The following is a 20,996-nucleotide window of genomic DNA, read 5'->3' as shown; positions in this document are numbered from 1 at the left end:
AGAAATAATAATTCGAACTTTTAGCATTATATTGCGAACAGGAAATGAGTAATGAGAGACTGTTTTAATATACCGGAAACAAAACATTTGTTGTCGCCGCTGATCAGAGACTGAAACATACAGGCTTTATGTAACTACAGTTTTTCATAGTTTGAACCGTCCTGTATGAATAAAATACGCAGTCTGCAATCTAAAAAAATAGTCAGAATTTGATAGACAAAATTCTATAACCAACTTATAATTCGTATCGTAATTGTGTCACTTTCGATTGTTTGTGAATATGAAGGAAGTACGTAGATATCATCGCTGAAAAACCAGGTTGAATCCACCTAATGGTGTAATGATGCTTATCTCATCATCGTTAATATAAAAAATTGATGGAAGTTCCGATCTTTTTACAGTATTTCCAGTACCGGAATAGCCAAATAAATTTGTATGGGCCATTCGTTTGAGCCCGAGAAAATCGTGTCAACAATCTCAGAGAAATCGAAGAGTGTTCTTTTTATCTGAGTTTGTATCCATCATTCCCGGTATTTCCGGATAGGTAAACCAAAATTTCAAAATTTTAAGTCGGAATCGGAGAAAATTCACCCATTTTGTATGGGACCATAAGTTTTTTTTTAGTTTGGCTTTTTATTTATTTTATTTCGTTTTGACCTACTTTTAAGAGATCGGTGTAGCCAAAGTCAGTTGAATTCGCCTAATAGATTGTTAACAATTTCATCAGATTCAGTTCGGTTTCACATCTCATCCAAGTCAGTCGATAAAACAAAACCGCTTACGTTCGGGACAGAAGAAACCAAGTACAGTATTGTGTATAGTGAACAATAGAACGACCTCGAAATGAGTGAACCAAACGATCAAAAGCTACCACCGACACGAAAGAATACAATTGTTGTTGACGTCAGGCAGTGCGAAATTCGACCTTCAATACGAGAATTTGAAGGTTTGCTTAAGGATTTTTTCTATCGAAAAAGAAGTGGAAGAACTTTTTCCCCGGTATTCTAAATGGCGTACGTTTATTACACATAAACTTGAAGAAGGCTATACCTTCTTATGTGATTTTCGGTCAAGATACAAGAATTCCGTGCAAATCACTTGTTATCTATGACAATCAGATGGCCACATGTCAATATTGCCAAAAAGCTGTTCACTACGGTAAGCCATGTGATAAACTGGACAAGGAGACAACTACACCAAAGGACAACGGTGCTTCCTTCACACCAACCCCAATCAACCCCAGTAAGCCTGTCACAGCCACCAACAACCGTGAAGCATCCCCCTCAACGAAACCATCAGTATCTCCTATAGAACAAAGTACACCAGCTGCAGTTAACAACTTACCCTCTAACCAACCAGCAACTGCAACCAATGTACAACAAGGTGCATCTACAGCAACTAGCAACAATACCATCGATGCGGCAATGGATGATAAGACGAACCACGAACGAAGTGCCCCTCAATCCTCGCAGGAGGGAAATGGAAGCTCCTCTCCCCCTAGAAAAAGAGTGACAACGAGATCCAACCTACCATTTTCAAGTAAAGCTCCCAGAATTCATCGTCAGTTGAATAATTGTACGTAATCATTTGATATTTGCTTGCTCAGTTTCAAGTGCCAAGTAGTCTAGCTCCTTCATCGTCTTCTCTGTTGGTACTGAGCAAGTTCGAATGAATAGAATTATAAATGGAGTAAAGTATTGAAAATGAAAGCTGAAAGAAGAAGCTATTAATTTATGTGTATTCTGTAATTGATATTTCAGCCACCTGGTTTATCTTTCAAATGCTTTCGAATGCCTACATAAACCTCATTTGAAGGCCGCTTTTTTAAATTATCAGTAATAAGTATATGACATGGTATCTGCTAGATTTTTGTAATCTTTCCCACTCCGTCTCTCCACAATCTCCATTGGAAACTAACTAGATTCCCTCGTCGAATTTAACCCGGTCGAACCTTCTACTTTTTCTTTGTCATCCACCATCCGTATTTCGATCACTAACCAGATCTTCATGCCGATTCTCACCCGACCCCGTCGTTTTCTCTGTCTTCCTCCATCTTTTCGGTCACTAATTAGATCTACATGCCGATTCTAACACCGTCGTTAGCCCATTCTCGTTTACCACCCCACCCCCTCACCAACTCTTATATAACATTTACCTACCCACTTTTTCATTGTTAGTTTTAATTGTTAGTGTTAAGCCCAAATGTATCTGTTGGATCATTGTAATCTGTTGATACAAATGATGAGGAGGTTTTGTGCCTGCTGGAGAGCGAGATTGCCGAATTTCATCTCCATCGGGCTTTTCCCTGCTTCAAAATAAATAAATAAACAAATAAATAAATAAATAAATAAATAAATAAATAAATAAATAAATAAATAAATAAATAAATAAATAAATAAATAAATAAATAAATAAATAAATAAATAAATAAATAAATAAATAAATAAATAAATAAATAAATAAATAAATAAATAAATAAATAAATAGATAGATAGACGCCGCTCACACACTATTGAAAAAGATTTTTTTTACTTCAAGAGATCAACTGACGCTGGTGAAACTGCAGTAGAGGGAGTGTTTCACATTCGGTTTCAATTGAATTGAATGAAGTTTTACTGCACTGCTGCCATCTTTCTGATAGATATGTAATGTTCGAACGATTTATGTTGCCAAAAACGAACCGTGCTAAATTCGAAACGCCATGATAAAGGCTACTGAGCATAGTCTTTTAGGTGCTAAGAACCAATTGCATAAAATAGTATTGAAAATCGTGTTTCACTTTGCTCCGAAACATCGCTTTATCATTAAACGCTTAAAACTCCTACTTCTGGAATTAGGCGAAAAGTTGCATGCAAAAAAATATCGATATCTCCATTAAAAATGAACGGATTTTAATAACAGCCTCTTTTGGACGTCCACTGCGTTCATCGTCTTCGGTGCTCATATGACCATTACGGAATTTTGCACCATTACGAATTGTTGCTTCGCGTGGTGCACAGTCTGGATAACACTCATCAAGCCATTTTTTGGTATCGGCGGCACTTTTTTTCATTAAAAAGTAGTGTTTCATCAACACAAGAAATTCCTTTTTTTCCATTTTTTTCACAATAACAAAAGTAGCTTCACTCAAAATGCAATATCTCACAAACTAATAATCAGACAGCTGTCAAATTTATACACGTATCTTTTGAAGGTTGAACTGAAAATGGTATGGATTTAATTCTAGTGGCGCCCTCTCATAGAAACGATACGAACTTTTCAGCCGATCTGTTATTCTGATTTCAAGGTCAATTGTGACAGATACTGTAAAATAACTGAAAATTATGACATAAAACGTGTCACTCTAAAAGGGAACATACTATCTCAAAACCTTTTACGTTGTCCATCAATGACTATCTCTATAGAATGTAAGTAGAACCATGAAACGAGTAGCTATGATAAACCAAGACAAAATAATTCACAAAAAAGGCGGGTGGGTAATGTCAGAGACATAACTGGATGTCGTGAATACGAAAACAACTGACATGTTCCTTAACACTTCCGAATATCAATTAGTTGATCAATTGTATGAATTATGCAAGCATTCCCCTTTTCCACATTTTTCGCAAAAACAAAGAAGGCTTTACTTGATCTCGATTACTGTGAATTTAACACAGCGTGCAAAAATCTAACCAAACTGTTCTAGATTTGCACTAAACTGAGGATATTTCCTTTCGATTTGCGAACAACAAATCCTAATAGTTCTTCAGAAAACTTTTAGAGCCATTAGAACGGCTGATTTTTTGTAATGCTCTCCACCGTTGCTTTTTCATCCACGCAAATGACTGGCAGCTGTGTGTGACGTAATCGCTTTTGTCGGAAGCGAAACTAGCTTTGCAAACGGCACAAAATACATCTGCTCGCATTGGCGATAGAATCCAAACTGATTCCATTTTTGTTAGGAGCTTTCTTTCACGTGATTTCGTTTGTAGCTTTTTCACTAATGGGCGGTCCTAACGGCTATAAAAATATTGAACGAAACCATCAATATGCTGTAGGGTTTCGTTTCTAGCATTCAGAAGGACCAAATTGAGGAACTCACTACGATATTAAACACTGTTCGGAACATTTTTCTCGAACGATTTGTTGTACAGCAGCAGATATTTTGTTCTCTTCCTCAGAACGCGTTCTGATTGGCTGGTGTTGACATGGGTCAAATGAGACAGGGTTTTCAATAGTTTACTATTGAAATACTTCAATGCTTTTGCTATACACGTTTAAGTTGAAAAATTTCGATTCTATTGGTAGTTAGATTATATAAATCCTTCCACAGATCACTGAGCTATGAGCTTTCAAAATACGAGAAAGGCAAACGCGCCTTATGAATTATCCTCTTTGATACTCGTTTATACCAACATTTCAGAAAAGTTTAATTTTGAACTATTTGAGATTATGTCACACAACTGAAAATTTTATCATAAAATTGTGATCATATTTCCGATGGCATGTAGCAAAAATTATGTTGATTCGTTAGATACAACAAGAGATATTCACGATCAAAAACTTATCACTCTCTCAGAGGGTAAATTTTGAAAAGGCACCCCATAGTAAAGTAAGTCGTATTCACGACAAAAAACATTTATGATCTATTTTGAGAAAATCAGGCTTTAACCTAAACATATCAGTAATAATAATAATTCTATGATATATGGGCACATGTAACACAAGATGGACTATAATTTATATCCAAGTGGAAAAGAATCTATACAACCAAACTGAACATAATTAAATAATTGTGTTTGTTATACCTTTGACTTTTTGGCTTTTAGTGAAATAACTCACAGAGAAACAGCTTTTCATCGATGTAAAACTAAATCGGATTGCATTCATTTTTCAATTAATAAGACTGACGGACGCTTAGTTTTGTTATTGAAGTATTTTGAAATATAAAGATCTGCAGAGTAATAGAGTCATAGAAAATTTCAAATACACAGAGAGAAGAGATGAAACTTACACGACATGTAAACTGATAGTGCTACGAAATAGACTTCAGTTGAAACGAAAATCTGATTTAAAACCATGATTGACGTAAAATTACATTTAGATTCATTTAGTTTTCCATTGAACTAGACTGTATATTCACAAACCGCTTCGTTTTGTAATGTAAATTGCCACTCAATTGCCTGCTCCAAATACGTGCATGAAAATAAATGTAAATTCACAAAATATGTTTATCTGTGTAGAAATAAATTTACAAAATATTTCCATCTGTGTATAACTTTTTATACACAGAAAAAAATGAAATTTACATGACATGTAAATCAATAGTAACATTGAATTTAATCGAAAGTTTGATTGGAAACCATCATTGATGTAAAACTAAATTGAATTGCAATAAATTTGTAATGAATTTAACTGTGTCTTTCAATTAACGCTTAGTTTTGCGATTAAATTATGTTGAAACATGCAGAATTTGACGTCAACATTTCAAAAGAGCATAAAAACAATTGACTGATTCTCTTTGTTTACTTTCTCTTTGGACTATATCTGCGCTATTATACCAATGTTCGTTACATTTTTGGTATTGTTAGAAACGTGGAAATATTGTCTTTCATTCTACACGAATATTTTGTAAGTACACGTGAAAATTAAGAAGTTATTAACAAAAGAAAAAGTATACAAAGAGAAACTCTCATTGGTTTATGTGACCTTATGAAATGTTACCGTCGAATTGTAAAGTACCGTTACGTTTGATTGCCTGCTTCAAATATGTGCATGAAAAAAGATGTAAGTTCACAAAATATTTTTTATTCACAAATTATTATTTATCTGAAAATTCCACTTATCTTATAAAATGATAATCTTATGAATGCAAAAACTGAGAGCTTTTAATTGAATTCATTTCCATTAATACATTCAATTGAAATGTATATCAAAATGAAACGTTATACAAATGCTGTATAACTATAATATATAAATTCTGTATCATGGTATCTTTTTTTTTGTCAGCGTATCATTGGCCTAAATTTAAGTCAGAATGATTGATCGTGCTATTTCGTCGGTGGTTAGAGTAGGAAGTCAATACCGAACGATCTGAGAATTAGAGAACTATGCTTATAGGTCACTGTTTGGTTATGAAAAAAGATCGTTCGATAACTATATACAAACTATATGTAGTACGATTGGCTTGCATCGAGTAAAACATATTTGAGTAAATGGAAAATTACATTACATTGATGAATGGTCTAGCAATAGATTTACAACAGCTATACGGAATGTAGCTCAAATTCGAATAACATGCAATTATGCAATGTTTTTTAATTTTTCCAATAAATTTCCCCGTATTCACACAAGGGGAACACAAATATTAAGTATCGCAACGTCGACAGAAAAATGACGTTCGAAATAGGATTTATCGTCAACGAAACTTAAATAGGAAATCGGTAAATGGATTGCTGACAATCGGCATCGGTTTTCCCAAAGTGGATTTATGGTGAATGACTCTTCACTGTTCCCGAAAAAATGACGTCGTGTTGGGTTTTCAATGTTGCCATATCGTATACTACAAAAGAATAACAAGAATAACAGAACAGCAAATTTTCTTCAGTGATGATCCACACGTTTTCGCTGCCGCCCATTCATGAACAAAGTGTAACTACTACTACTACTACTACTACTACTACTACTACTACTACTACTACTTCAACCAGTGCGAATTCTATCCATAATTCGGACAACGCAGAACAAACCGAAGAAGAAAACGACAGATGCATTTTATCATGCTAGAGTGATATTTGTATTTGGCACGAAGAAGCACAACAAACCATTTCTCGCTACGTCTCTTTGGCGTGAGAACCGATGTTTGACTTAGTTTCAAAAATCCATTAGGTCTTCAACACACGCTCGAAACAACTAAACAAATGATGTTGTTTGTAACACAATGCACTTTAGTGATTGCTTAGTATGTTTATAGTAATAAACAATAATGAACTATGGTTATTTTTGTCTATCATTTGTAGGTGGTCCTCAACATGAACGTTTGCTACTAAACGACCCAAATACAACTTTTAACTCTTGGTTCAAACAGGTTTTAGCTCTACACATTTCAAATACTTCACTGAAAAAAGCGCTTTCATATAAATTTTATCACCAACATCACAAGGTTCATCAGTTTCGAGTAACATTAAACTTTGAATCCGTTAACAGGAAGGACACCTATATGTGTTACTTCGGTCTCGCATTGTTAAGCACAAAAGTCCACCATATTGGCCAAACCACGTGCAAGGCTCATCTACAAATAATTACCCAGAGGTGGCCTTTTTAGACACGTAACTCTATACCATTCATCAGTCAGGTTGGATGATACAGCGTGAAATCTCGGAACGGACCGAAAATTTAACCAGGCGTTTTATTACAGCAATTCGTCGGCGTAACGTTTCATTGTGGGTGAAAAGTCCGAATGGAACTGTCATATCTGTGCTAGAGATCCTGCCCCGTGTGGTACCGTGTTCTGTTGTTGTGTACTGTGCTCACCTCTAAAGTCAGTGGCAGAAATTCCAACGGTGGTAAATTGAGCAATTTCCGAAAACATGATCTTGTTTTATTTCCCCTTCACAACCGGAATCCATGAGCTACGATCCAGCAGCTGCAGCAACAACAGAAGTTAAAGCTTCTCGTATGCACATATGGTGTTGCGAGTTGTGGTGGGCTGTGGCACCACACGAGAGTGGGCAGAAATGTTGGCTGTAAACAATGTGATAGCTGCCAGCTTCTCTGAGTAGGAAGACTTTTAGTGGGACCGTAACCGAATTCCGTTTCTGGTGAGCGCCGAAGGTGTTTCACTGTGATTTCGTTGGTAGCCGGAACGATTATGGTAGATAATTAGGCCTCTCGACAAATTGTGACGAGTCAAAGTTTTACAAGCGGTAGCACGACAATTGTTCGGATTTCTATCGGAGTTTCTACATTCGATCTGGTACAGATTGCTGGAGTGTGATCTCAGCGCAGACAAACACGAAACATGAGTTTGATGATTTCATTCGAAATGTATTTTTAGAGATGTCATCGGAATTTATGCTACAATCTGGAATCTGAGATCTTGTCAGAATATTTCGAGAGCGGTTTTGCCTTTCTCTATAGAAAGGTATTAGAACCTACTATCGAACGGAGCCTGCGGAGACTCATAGTGTTGTATACCAATCGACGAGATCGGAAAATGTCTGTGTGTGAGTGTATGTATGTTCACCTTTTAACAAATTTTTTAAATGCGCAAGTTTCTCGGAGGTGGCTGAATTGGTTTTAACATGCTTAGGCCCGTTGGATTGTTAGGGCCTTGATCGAGTTCGATAAAGAAATGACTGCGACTTTTGGTTCCGGAGATATGATGCTATAAGTTTGTTTTTTTGCCGCTCTAATATATGTATGGGTGCCAATATTTTGGGATTATCTCTAATTTCGTAAAGCGGCAGTGCTCAAAAGTTTAAACATCATCTTTTTTAGATTCCCATGCAAAATTTGAGCTAAATTGGATATGGGTAAAAGGTGCTGCCCGGCGGTTAAACTTTGAAAATTTTTGATCTTAAAAAATCACCATAGAGGGAGTACATAAGATTTACGAATGGAAAATTTTTTTTGATGCCAAAAATAAAATTGCATAAAAAGTCGAGATTTAGGGTCATCGGGAAAAAATTTTTTTTGGGAAAAATTGACTTTCTGGGACTGGGAATTTGTTTGAATGTCCCTTCATGTCGGTTACGTCATTCATATCTCCCATCATATCTCCGACCCAAAAGTCGCAGTCATTTAATCTTCGAACTTGATCAATGACCCAATACTAGCTTTTAAGCGAGTCTAAGCTTGTTGAAATCGGTTAAGCCATCTCTGAGAAAATTGTGCGTTAAAAAAAACTCGTTAAAGGGTGCACATACATAGACACGTAGACATTTTCCGATCACATAGAGTTGAGTCGATTGGTATATAACATTATGAGTCTCCGAGGTTCCGTTCGATAGTAGGTTTTTCCAGCAATTGTAATATCTTTCTATGCAGAAAAGCAAAAACCCTTCTTGATCGCTTTAGTGAAATTTTCATAGATCTTGAAAAATCACCAACGGGGGAGTACATGAGATTTCCGAAAAAAAAATTTTTTTATGCAAAAAGTCTTACAAATACGCTCCGCGCGTGGTGGTCGTGGTTGAAAAATTTACTGCTCTGAAAGAATTAATCTTTCTACTCAAAAACTTTTCCAGAATTGAGTCGAACTCCTAAGGCAAATTATTTCAATAACAAAAAACCTTTTTTAATTCACCTAGTGGTGTAATGATGCCTTTCTCATATTACTTATGTCCTGACAAGATTTTTTTCTTTCTTTCTTTGGTAAAAACTACCATCACCTTTTCGATTTTTAAACAGCTATGGCAAGTTAATATAGATTTTAATGTGGCAACCCTGCACGCTATACAAAATTGAACATAGCACGCTGTGTGTTAGGCGGGTGCATTTTCTTCTTCTTCCGTACCAGCGCGTACCGATTTTGCATTATTTTGTATGACAGTTTGAAAGTTTTGATACTTATTACCCTCTAAGCTCGGAACCGGAAGTCGGATCGGGATGAAATTGCACAGTGTCTTTTAAGACACTGAGAGCTTTAATTGGAATCATGATTCGTGAAAATCGGTTTAACCATTGCTCAGAAATCGAAGTGAGTTCCGGTTTTGGAGCTTTTCTTCACTATTACCGGTGCGTTTGGAAGCAGAAACCGGGCACTAGTAGTCCCAAAGTAGATTTATATATTCACCAACTAACCAGGGCTGCCAACTAAAACTAAATTTTAGAAAAATGTGCACCTTGTTTCGCCATCGCTTTTGAAAAAACTGTAATTCCGGAACAGGAAGTCGGATCTGGATCAACTTTTTGAGAGCTTTTTAAACAATTTCAAGACCTTTCATTTGCATCTTAGTTTGTAAAACTCAGTTTCAATCAATTTCCGAGAAAATTGAATGCGCATTTTCTCATAAATTTTTACATGTACATGTACATGTAATTCCGGAACCAGAGGTCGAATCGGAATAAAATTCAATAGCGATCTATGAGATCTTAAGATCGTTCGTTTAAATCTTAGTTTGTGAAAATCGGTCACGCCATATCTAAGAAAAGTGAGTGGCAATTTTTTTCATTTTTTTGGTGCATATCACCCTCTAATTCCAAAACCGGAAGTTGGGTCGGGATAAAATTCAATAGTGATCTATGGGACCGTAAGACCTTTCATTTGAGTCTGAGTTTGTGTTTTTGTCGGTTTTACAGTGATTGTATAACCTTTTCTGTATGAGAAAGGCAAAAAATACGTATCGAATATTTTTGAGTTCTTAACCGAAAAATAAGTTAGATGGAAAATATTTTTTTTGTGGCTGATTTTGTGTGGAATGCCCCTGATATATTCATATATCATGATAACATATTTTATATCATGAAAACATACCAAGAAATTCTTTCTCATTTGACTATTAATTTTGTTCTAGATACTGATATAAGCACTAGAGTTAAGTAAACTGTATCGTTTGGTTGATTGTAATTACTTGATGCAAAAAAAAATGAAACGGTTTTTTAAATGTTGGAAAGCAAGTAACAGAAAAAACCTCCTGCTCCAAATAAATAGATAAGGTAGAAAACTTTGGACCATTTTTGTCATAAAACCATACATAATTGTAATGATTTCATGAGAAGGCGGCATGGTTTTTTAGTCATTTCATCGATGATGGATTTCTTTCCGTGCATTTAGCTCAATTTCGTCACCAGCAATAAATCCAAAACTGTGGAAGTTGAAAAATTCTAGTTTGCGTATACTGTACAGTAGATTTGCAGCAGAAGTTTAATTTCGTGATATTTCTATGTTTGTTCAACTACCCTGTCATTTAGGTCTCGTGGGGTTTTGATTGTTACAGCTATTGTGTAATTCATAAAAAAAAACTCTATTAGCGAAGAAGTGAACATGGTGATGCGATAAAACGCGGTCATCATTAGCAGGAGTAAGTTTTCTATACTGGAAAATCAAAATTTCTTTTCGCTGCTTCAACTTGCTTATATAGTGAAACAAACTTGCACAATAAAAATCGATCACTTGTACCGTTAACTAGATTTTCACATACGCAAGCTTCGATTTTCCGTACTGTCAAGCAGATGAATTCTCATTAAAATATAATAACCTACCATGCAGAAATTTTTCATTACAGCTAAGCTGATGGCCTCTTCAGTTTAACAACTATATATATAACATTAAGCAATAAAGATAACAAACCACACGAAATTAACACTAACACATGATTTTATTCGACCTTTTTAACGATAGCATCTGGAAAATTCTGGGTCAAGCATCACACGATGGTTTAGATGAGTGCTTTCCAAACTGGTCCCTACAGCCCACCAGTGTGCGACAAACACATGAGGAGGCCTAAGACGTTTCACTGACATAATTGAAAATTTCTTATGAAATGAAGTAACGTATTTCTTGAATATCTATACAATTATGTAGTTGCACTATTATTTTAACAAACTAATATCGTTTTTCTTTTTCTAGATGTCAAACCTAACCCAGTTTTCGCTCTAATTGCTGTCAAACCATTCGTTAGCAATCTTTTCCGAAACTACTCTCAACGTCATTGAACTAACAGCAAAGCGACATAAATTAGTCACAGTTTTCAGCTCCATGAGTTCCGTGCTTGAAAAGTGTGTTATTAAATATACTGGCAATTATAAACGATCTTCAGTGCATCATTTCTTTAAAACTGGATTTATTAGAGTATGTATTATATGTTGCATTTACCCAATTAGGATAACGGTGCCCCCGTTCATCTCAGCTCCTCCATCCATGTCATATACTCAAACCATTAGTTAGAGTGAGATCTGCTATTTCTGTTTGATCAAAAGTTGATGTATTTTCGCGTTGGTAAAACACTAATATTGCACAATTGTCGAACTGTTATTTCTGTGGTATTGCTTCGTAGAGCCGAAGCGAATATGTTTTATTCGATTTTACCATAAATCGTAGATTGAAAGATGAGTAATCAATCAAATTACATGGCGAGTCTATTGATGAGACGACCATTGGTACAATAACCATATTTAACTTTGAATAAACACAGATAGATTTATGGAATTCAAGCGAAATGCAAATTAGTACTGTTTTCAGTTTGCTTCAAATATAACAGTTTTATTATCGAAGTCATCCGCATGTGAAATCAGTTGGTTGGTCCCAGAAAAGTTAGACTTAAGATCTTTTCTTCATTTTTCTTATATGACGTCAAAAACATGCAAACAAAATTTTCCACGATTTGAAATTATTGAAAAGTTATATGCACACGAATACGCGCAGCGTTTTTCCCAAAACAGAAATTTCTTAAACTTCTGTCATGATATCTCGGAAACTAGCAAAGCTTTGGTATTACATTTCTTTTGTTGAATTTGACATTCTGTTTCAACAGACTTCGCAATCGGTGTTTAGCGTACCCATTGTATGGCTGGTGCTACGATAACAATCATATTGACAATAATAATCCTTCCAGGTCGGAGCTCGAACATACAACAAATAGCTTGTAAGACCAGTGACCTATGTATTGAATCGATAACCTCGTAAACTACTTTATGGTTTCTGTCCAAATTTTCCAAGAAACTTTATCCTATATGTAACTTACAATTGAAATAAAAGTATTAAGTATTAGCACTTATAAAAACCCAGTTTAGCGCATTTAGTATAGCAAGTTAATTTTTGTATTGACTGGATTATTATTTGCATAATTTATTCCACAATAAAACCTCAATTCACGCGAACTTAATTAACGCGTATTTAATATACGCTCCTTTTTTACTTGTTTTATTTGAAATAACGTGGTTTTCGATTTAATTTACGCAACAATCGCGTAAAATTTTTTTTCATAATGAATGAAATTTTTATCTATATGTATAAAAAACAATCCCACATACTTCAGTGAATTAAATATTATGAAATGTACATTGCGGAATTGTTTGGTTTCATATCATCTAGTTAAGATCGTGAGTATCCAATAATTCTCTGGAAGAACGAAAACAGTATATAAACGCGAAACTGGTGGCTTTGGTATGATTTTTTAGAGCGGTATGTACTGATTGCACAATATTCAGCAAATTGACATACTGTGATAATGTTTGTGGAAGTTCTTGCTCATCCAAAACCTTCTTGGAATGTAGATCTTAAGGCCTACCGGTGTAACCGATGACATTAGTGAGTTTCTTTCTAGTTGTCCATACTCGTGGTATCACATTAAATCAATGGGATCATTGTGATGAGCTATGAGGAAGTGTTTCTTCATCCAAAAACTACCTGGAGTATAGGCTCAATCAGAGACACACAAAATCTCTAAAGTCTCTATCGGGTGAACGAAAGGAAAGAAAATACATCGACGATTGGGTAAAAGAACATGGAACAGAACGGTCAAATTTCACGGAAGGAGTGTAATACCGTGGCTTTCCTTTGCTTTATAAGAGTAACGTTTTGATTGATCAGGTGACTTTTAAAGATTTATGGGAACGGCGGGTGTACATATTAGTGCACATCTTATTGTGAGCTCCTGTCAATGTTTATCGCTGCTTTGCCTTTCTCTCTAGAGAAAAACATGAACTGCTGGAGAAACCAACTATCGGAGCGACGGAGACCCGTAGTGTAATATATCATTCGACTCAGCTCGACGAGATCGGTAAATGTTTGTGTATGTATCTGTGTGTATGTGCGTGCACCTTTTTATATATTTTCTCTCTGTGCAATTTTCTCGCAGATGGCTGAACCGATTCAAAAAGAAACTTTGGCTCGTTTGAAAGCAACTATCGGGTTGGGAATCTAGATCGAAGATCACGTTGCTGTCGCTTCCGGTTTCGAAGATATACTGGTATGAGTGACGTAACCGACAAAACGCATGTTATTCTCTCCGCACAATTTTCTCGGAGATGGCTGAAACGATTTCTACGATCTTTTTTTTCATTCTTCTACCTTACACTCGCACATTATTAGGAACAACACTTAACCATTTTGTGGACCATCGTAAGCAATTTAATAATTATAATCGTTCATTTGAGGTTAATGTAATTTGAAGTTTCCGTAAACGTGTTTACGATCTTGAAAAAAGTAATAATTCATTTGTTTTACTTAAAAAAAGCTTAGGTGCGCACTAATCGTACCTCTCCACCATATCAGCACAAAGTAATCTTCATGAATTGAAAATGCGTGTTCGAGATCACCCTTGAGAGAAAGATTTTTCGAAAATTATTGGCTCGGTAATTTATTTTTTTTTCTAAATGATGAAAAAAATTATCATTTTTGCGAATTTTTTTCAAACTATCGTTCAATAAAATAAATTCAAATATTTTTAAAAATAAAAAGCATCATTCGAACAACATTTTGTAATTTTTTCGTGGAAAAATATTGAGAAATAAGTCGGCGAAAAGACATTTTTGAGGACGCTTCTTAATAATCATGATTTGCGGTGTCCACTGTTTCTCAGCGCAGACTAATCAGAAGTGAACAAATCAAAGCAGCAATATTAGAGTACAAGTTTTTCTAGACCCATACGTTTCTGTTTGTTTTTTTTTTTAATTTTGGTGGTTGTTTAAATTCAAAAGTACGATTTTTAACGAAAAAATCGGCCATTTTGTAGCACCTCCCCATAGTATTAAACAATGAAAAGGAAATCGTTGGAGTCTGGTTTTTTATATGTAGAAAGTGTGTGCAAAATGTGAAAAAAATTGGTGCAATAGTTTTTGAATGACGATGGACACGGAATCATAACCTGCTTTCGAGAAAAACGTGTTTAAAGTTTATTGTCTATAAAATCGAATGAAACAATTTATTACTCAAGGGAACACGTAGGCTCTAACATTCCCAATAAGCCTTATTTTTTCTTTTGTATTTTGTTATAATGAAATATTTCGAGAATATTTTGTCAAGGATTTAAGTCAATCGAAGCAGAAATCTTGCGCCTGTGTGCGCAGCTCTTATTTCTTTGTAGTATGAAATCGGCAAATATAACGGCCCATAACTTGCTGAGTTTTGTTCCGATAGGCTTCAAAATTTCACAGAATATTTTTGAAATGTTTTACTATCAGAAAATAGAAAGAAAATAATAAATGATTTTTCAAAAGTGTTAGACCCTACCCGCCCCTTAAGTCGATGACGGCTAAGAAGCATAAAACAAATTTCTCGAACTAGATGGATTAAGGTACATAGGAAAATTTATTTCTAAATTTTGAAAAAAAATGAAAATATAAGAGCACATGGAATCCTTTTTCCCTTCGTAGACATTTAAGAAATATCCTTTCTCACTTCGATGAGCAAAAGTGGTTAACGAATGGCCCCTGGACTTCATAAATAATTATAATCAATATGGAAAAATGTAAAGAAACATCTAATATAAGTTTAAAGAATCACATCAAGAGAAAGAAAAGTAATTTTTACAATTACTGAATTCAGTAGGTTGGAAGCACTATGTTCCAATGAACGAATGATATTATTATATTGAGTGGGGACGGGTATATCATAATGGGTTAGTCGATGCCCTTCACGCAGCCCACCCGGGTTCGATTCCCAACCCCGCACATAGGATTTGAAAGCTTTTCTGACCCGAAGAGGCGAATGACCTTAAGGTTAAAACCTCTATAATCGAAACAAAATATTTGAGTGAAATCATATAGCTAAAGAAATCACGGATGGTTATAATTACAAAAAAACATCATTTTCATTTTTCCTCAAAGATACTTACTACATTTATTTCAAAATAATTCTTTCAAACACCATAAAGAATAAATTGCAGAAAGTTAGCACCGTATCCTAAGAACACATGTACATCTTGTCAAAAATGATAATATGGTAAATTGAAATATATAAGAATTACTCACCAAGGTATCTTTGGGCTCATTGCCCTCTATTATTACTTGAAACTTCATCTGAATATATCAGTTGCACGTTCTCAATCAAAAATTTAGTTTAAATAAAGGAAATTTTTATTTAACGTAAACTAATAAGCAGACAGCTAACTAGCACCCACAGCATGTTCATTCGGTTTCTATTAGGACTAGCAATGTCTGCTCGTTGTTTCTTTGATGAAAACTTTTTCAATCCACCTATCGAACTAATGATTTCTTGCACATAAGGTGTAAGTATCATTGTGAAATTAAACCTTTTCCTTACATTAATAAACAAAATCTGAAAATTTAAATCCTTTGAGATCAATTATTAAATTTCGCACGCGTTTTGGTCGTAATTTATATGACGGTTTAAATTAATTTAACAATATCTCAAAATTGATTCACTCATCTGAGAAAAGTGCACAGACAAAAAGTCACATACAACGACACACACACTCTCTTCCACATATAACTCGGCTTCCTTCGACCGGCCTAACAAGCACACAGAAATCTCGTCCAACTGAGTCAAATGGTGTATAATACACGGTATCCCAGGACTCGGTAAAAAGTCGATTTTCACATTGATAAAAAATTTTTTTTTATAACGAAATTTTTATGTTCTCTGTCAAAATTTGTTCAACACTTCACTAGTAAAACATATACAGAGGTTTTCAGACATCTAAACTCTCATTTTAAATTATCTTTAATTCTCCTTTACCTGCAAGCTTTACTGCTCCATCAGTACATAATCCAACAATACTTCGATAACAACTGTCGTAAAACTTCGAACGCACTTTCAAATTTCATCCCGCACTGCTGACCGATAAGAGAGCCATTCTGATCCTCGTTAACCGAACGCCGAAACGTGAACCTAATTCATACGATAGAGAAGTCCACTAGTCACAGATAGGATGCTTCGAGGAAATCAAAGCACCAACGGCGGTACAAAAAAATCCAACCATAACCAGATCAGGCACCGGAAGCTAGACACAGTTTGGAAACCGGCTTGCGAATTTTACTACCACTGCACAACAAAAAGAGCATCCGACCGTTTCGACACTTGAATCGAAACTGAATCCGGTGCCGTGGATGTACCGTCTTCTCGACTACAGCGTCGACTGAATAGCCACCCGCATGGTCGCGCGCCTTCGCCTGGCCACATCGTGCGTTGTCTCCACAATCATGAAAGAAACAACGCTTCCCAGCACATTCCGCCTGCAAGAGACGGTACCGTACTGGTGTTTCACTGCAACAAAACAAACGCCGGCAGCCAGTCGTATGGATTACGACACGCGGAAAGCCAGTGCCAGTAGCGGAGAGTAAATGCTTTCCTCCCACGAGAAGAGAACGGTACGACGGAGCATGTTGTGTTGCACGTAGCATGGCGCGTAAAACTGAATGTCACACCACACGTTGGCAACAAGTAATCTTGTCACACCGGTTGCGTGCCGAAATGCTTAACTGCTCGAACTGTTTTGATCAACAAACAACCAAGTTGAAGTATGTTTGCAATTAGAACGTAGTACTTGGGTATTATTCAATTATTATGGCGTATTCGAGGGGTAGTGTCTTCCAAATGAGACGAATTTATCGGGATAGCTGCTTCTAAACTTCAAAACATTTTTCATGTAGTTTCTGCTTTTTTCGATAGGATTTGCATCAGCTGATTGCGAAGGCCAATCAAGTGTCACAATACATTTTTCCCATTTCCATTCAGTACAGAGTTGGCTCCGGTGTTTGGGTTCATTATCTTCTTGCAAGATTATTATATTGTTCAAGTACAGATGCTTCCAAATGGCAACGTGTGTTAACTTGAGACCTTTCTTCATAAATTTCGCTTGTTCTTGACATAATGACTAGCTAGAATTGCGCAATAACAAAACCAAGACGTCCTTTTTGATCACTTAACCAACCCAGCCACATTTGTCATCGATGGATTTTTACTCCTTTAATCGTAAAGTATACTTTTTGACACACGACTTTCATCGCGATTGTTACTGTTTTCCTGACGGAAGGTTGACTTTGGCTTAATGTTTTTATTAATTAAAAATGCCTTTTAATTTGTACGTGGTTGGGTGTCAATTAAAAAATTTTAAAACTAGCTGCGTTATATTTTTTTGTTATAATTTTGAACGCTAATAACTCAGTGTTCTGTGGATGGATTTATATAATTTAACTACCAATCGATTTACATGATGATGATGGTCCCGCCTCATACCCCTACAAAGGTGTGAGCTGGACGATTTATCTAAATGATAATAAATATTGCATCACATATTTTAACCAGTTAACTAAATATAAAACGATCTGGTTAATCCAGCAGGTATAGATTCTGCTTCTAAAGTACAACTGAGAACAAGAAAACATTCAAATATTTCCGATTTACTATCCAGGGTCATTCAAGAAAATTTCCAACCCGGGAAGATCCTTGAACAAATCAGGAATCGAACCCGATATCTTTGTCAGTATCAGACAGTAATTCACCTGGCCCTTCCCGCCGGACCAGTTCATCGCTACACACATCAGCTACGATGGAGTAACGAGACTGCGGATGAGCAGAGCCAAGCCCAATTCCATCAACAACTTCCGATCCCTATTATTTCCGAAATATAATCAATAAATAATTCATCAAATCTTACAAAGTTAAGATTCGATCTCGACACGTAGAATGCTAAAGCTCTCAAAAATAAAAGAGAACATATCCAGTTTCAGTCATATTCAATTTCCAGATTGCCTCTACCTGCTTTGCGCGCGCGAGGCTCATACTTTTGTAGACAACTCATTTTTTTTTTAACTAAACAAATTATTAAAAATCCATCATCATCATACAGAACATAACAACCTAATGCGACTTACTTGAAAAAAAAAAACAAAAATAAAATAACTACAATCTTCGTCATTTTACACAGTTTTCGAAAAAATCAAATTGCACTAATTCATTAAAGATCTAATTACAAAATAGATTTTATGTGTGAAATACACAATTTTTTGAACTCCCTCAATGTTGCATCCCGCTTGATTCGTCCTGGCATCGAATTGAAAAAACTAATCCCTTTGTACAATAACGAGTTCTGGGATCTGGCTGACAAAAAGCTTGGTGTTCTCGCATCAGACGCATTTCTAGTATTGTACCTATGCAAGTCACTTCCTCTTTCAATCCGATCACACAAATATCGAGGCAGCATTCCATTTAAGATTTTGAAAATGAACACCATTGTTAAATAATATACTCTCTGTTTCACTGAAAGCCATTGTAATGCGTTCAATAGAATATTAGAGGAAGTATATCTATTACATTTCAAAATCAATCGCATGACCTTATTTTGCTATCGCTGGAGTCTCAATATTTGCGTGTTGTTAGCAAGGAACAGAATCGATGAGCAGAAGTCAATGTGATGAGAGATTATTGATTTATACAGAAGAATTTTACTACTGGTCGTTAAATCATTTTTCAGACGGCATAATACACCGTACTTTTTGGCAACCTTCTTAATGATGTTGTTAACGTGAGATTTGAATGTTAGCTTTTCATCAATTATGACTCCAAGATACTTCAACTCTCTAACGCGATCAATAATCTCTCCATCAATTTCAATGTTGGCTTCACGTCCAGTGCTTAAAGCAGAAATAACCATATATTTAGTTTTCGCGACATTCAGTTTTAACTGCTTGAATTTCAACCACTGAGCAAGATATATGAAATATCTCGACTCGCCAACACATCTCGAACCGGAACATCAGGTGGGCCAGAGAATGTAAGTCCTCGTTCAAATGTGCAACCGCTTCATCCAAATCCTTAGCTGTAATGAACAGAACAGTATCGTCAGCAAACAAATTTATTTCACAATTTCGATTCGGAAACATTTAACTTATACATGTATGGCAACGTCGTTTCACTATTTCAATAGCATATTATTGAAAAATTGGTTATAATCGACCTATGTTTTTACTAACCAATCACAGCAGGGCAAATGATGTCATCCTATTGATTTTTCGTGCACGGCCGACGGTTTCGATCGTTGGTCTGCACCTAGAATTTCATACAGTTTCATATCTGCTTCGTTCGGTATAGGTAGGGCTATCACCTGCACGGGCCTCGCCCGGTAGTACCGGACCTAAAGCTACCTGCCGGGCCGCACGTAACATTAGTTTGACAAGTGACAATTTAAAAATTGTTATGTAATTCCAGCACAATTCGAATTTCCATGTTGAGCATTCAGACGTTTCCAATCGTCAACAGTTTCATTAGTGTTAGTTTTCAGTTTTCTTCAACTCATTCAACAAGCCCTCCCGTTCACGTGCAAATAGTTTTTTGCTTGCCTAGGGTGGTAACCCTAGGTATAGGGAGTATTAACGTCATGCAAAAAAAGTGTCGTTCCCTTCTACATAGCATGAACGTTTGCACAAAAGTGAATTTATAAACAGTCACCAACAAAGCAGGCAGCTTGTCGCTTGCTGGATGCTTGCTTTTTGTGGTGTGTCATTTTCTTCCATCTGCTGCACACCGTGTTTATTTGAGTATACTGAATCTGTTGATTCTACGGGAACTATCAGGCCAATTCAGAACTTTCGGCGATAGATTTTTTGGACCTACATAATTAGAAGCGCTCATTTAGCATGTGTGCTGTGCGGCGCTGTATGCCAAATATGTGTTCGTTTGTGTGGGTGTTCACTACATTTGATTCACCGGAGAGCAATTGGGTTGCTAGGGTTACCACCATGTTCACTTTTCTCGCCCGGCAAGCAGAAAACGATTTGCACGTGAGCGACGTGGATTGTTGGATGAGTCAAGGAAAACTGAAACTGAGCACCAATGAAACTGTTGACGATTAAAAACGTCTTATAGCTCAACACGAAAATTCGAATTGAATTACATATCACTAGTCAAACTAATGTTTTTTTTTGTTTTTAAAGCCCGGTAGCCTTGCAAGTAGTTCTAGGCCCGTGCAGATGGAAATCGGACCTGTAGGTGAGATTTATTCTTAGCATCAGTCGAGGAACAAGGGTAACTTTCAGAGCAAGATACAATAGATTACATTAATGTGTTTAAGGAAGTTATATATGAGCAAGATATATGAAATATCCCGACTCGC

The 20,996-nt window shown here is 35.9% G+C and overlaps 1 protein-coding gene across 2 annotated transcripts in view; it reads right to left on the bottom strand.

Moving 5' to 3' along the window:
• Window positions 1-17,124, bottom strand: part of LOC131440359 (growth hormone secretagogue receptor type 1) — a 301,813-nt gene extending 284,689 nt beyond the window's left edge. For both annotated transcript variants that reach the window (XM_058611609.1, XM_058611610.1), the window contains exon 1: window positions 16,622-17,124. The gene's annotated coding sequence lies outside the window, so the exon portion shown is untranslated. The remainder of the gene's footprint in view (window positions 1-16,621) is intronic.
• Window positions 17,125-20,996: the final 3,872 nt, after the last annotated feature.

This window comes from Malaya genurostris, chromosome 1 (assembly GCF_030247185.1).
Source record: "Malaya genurostris strain Urasoe2022 chromosome 1, Malgen_1.1, whole genome shotgun sequence".
Classification (NCBI taxonomy): Eukaryota; Metazoa; Arthropoda; class Insecta; order Diptera; family Culicidae; genus Malaya; species Malaya genurostris.
This window is presented reverse-complemented; position numbering and strand designations above follow the sequence as displayed.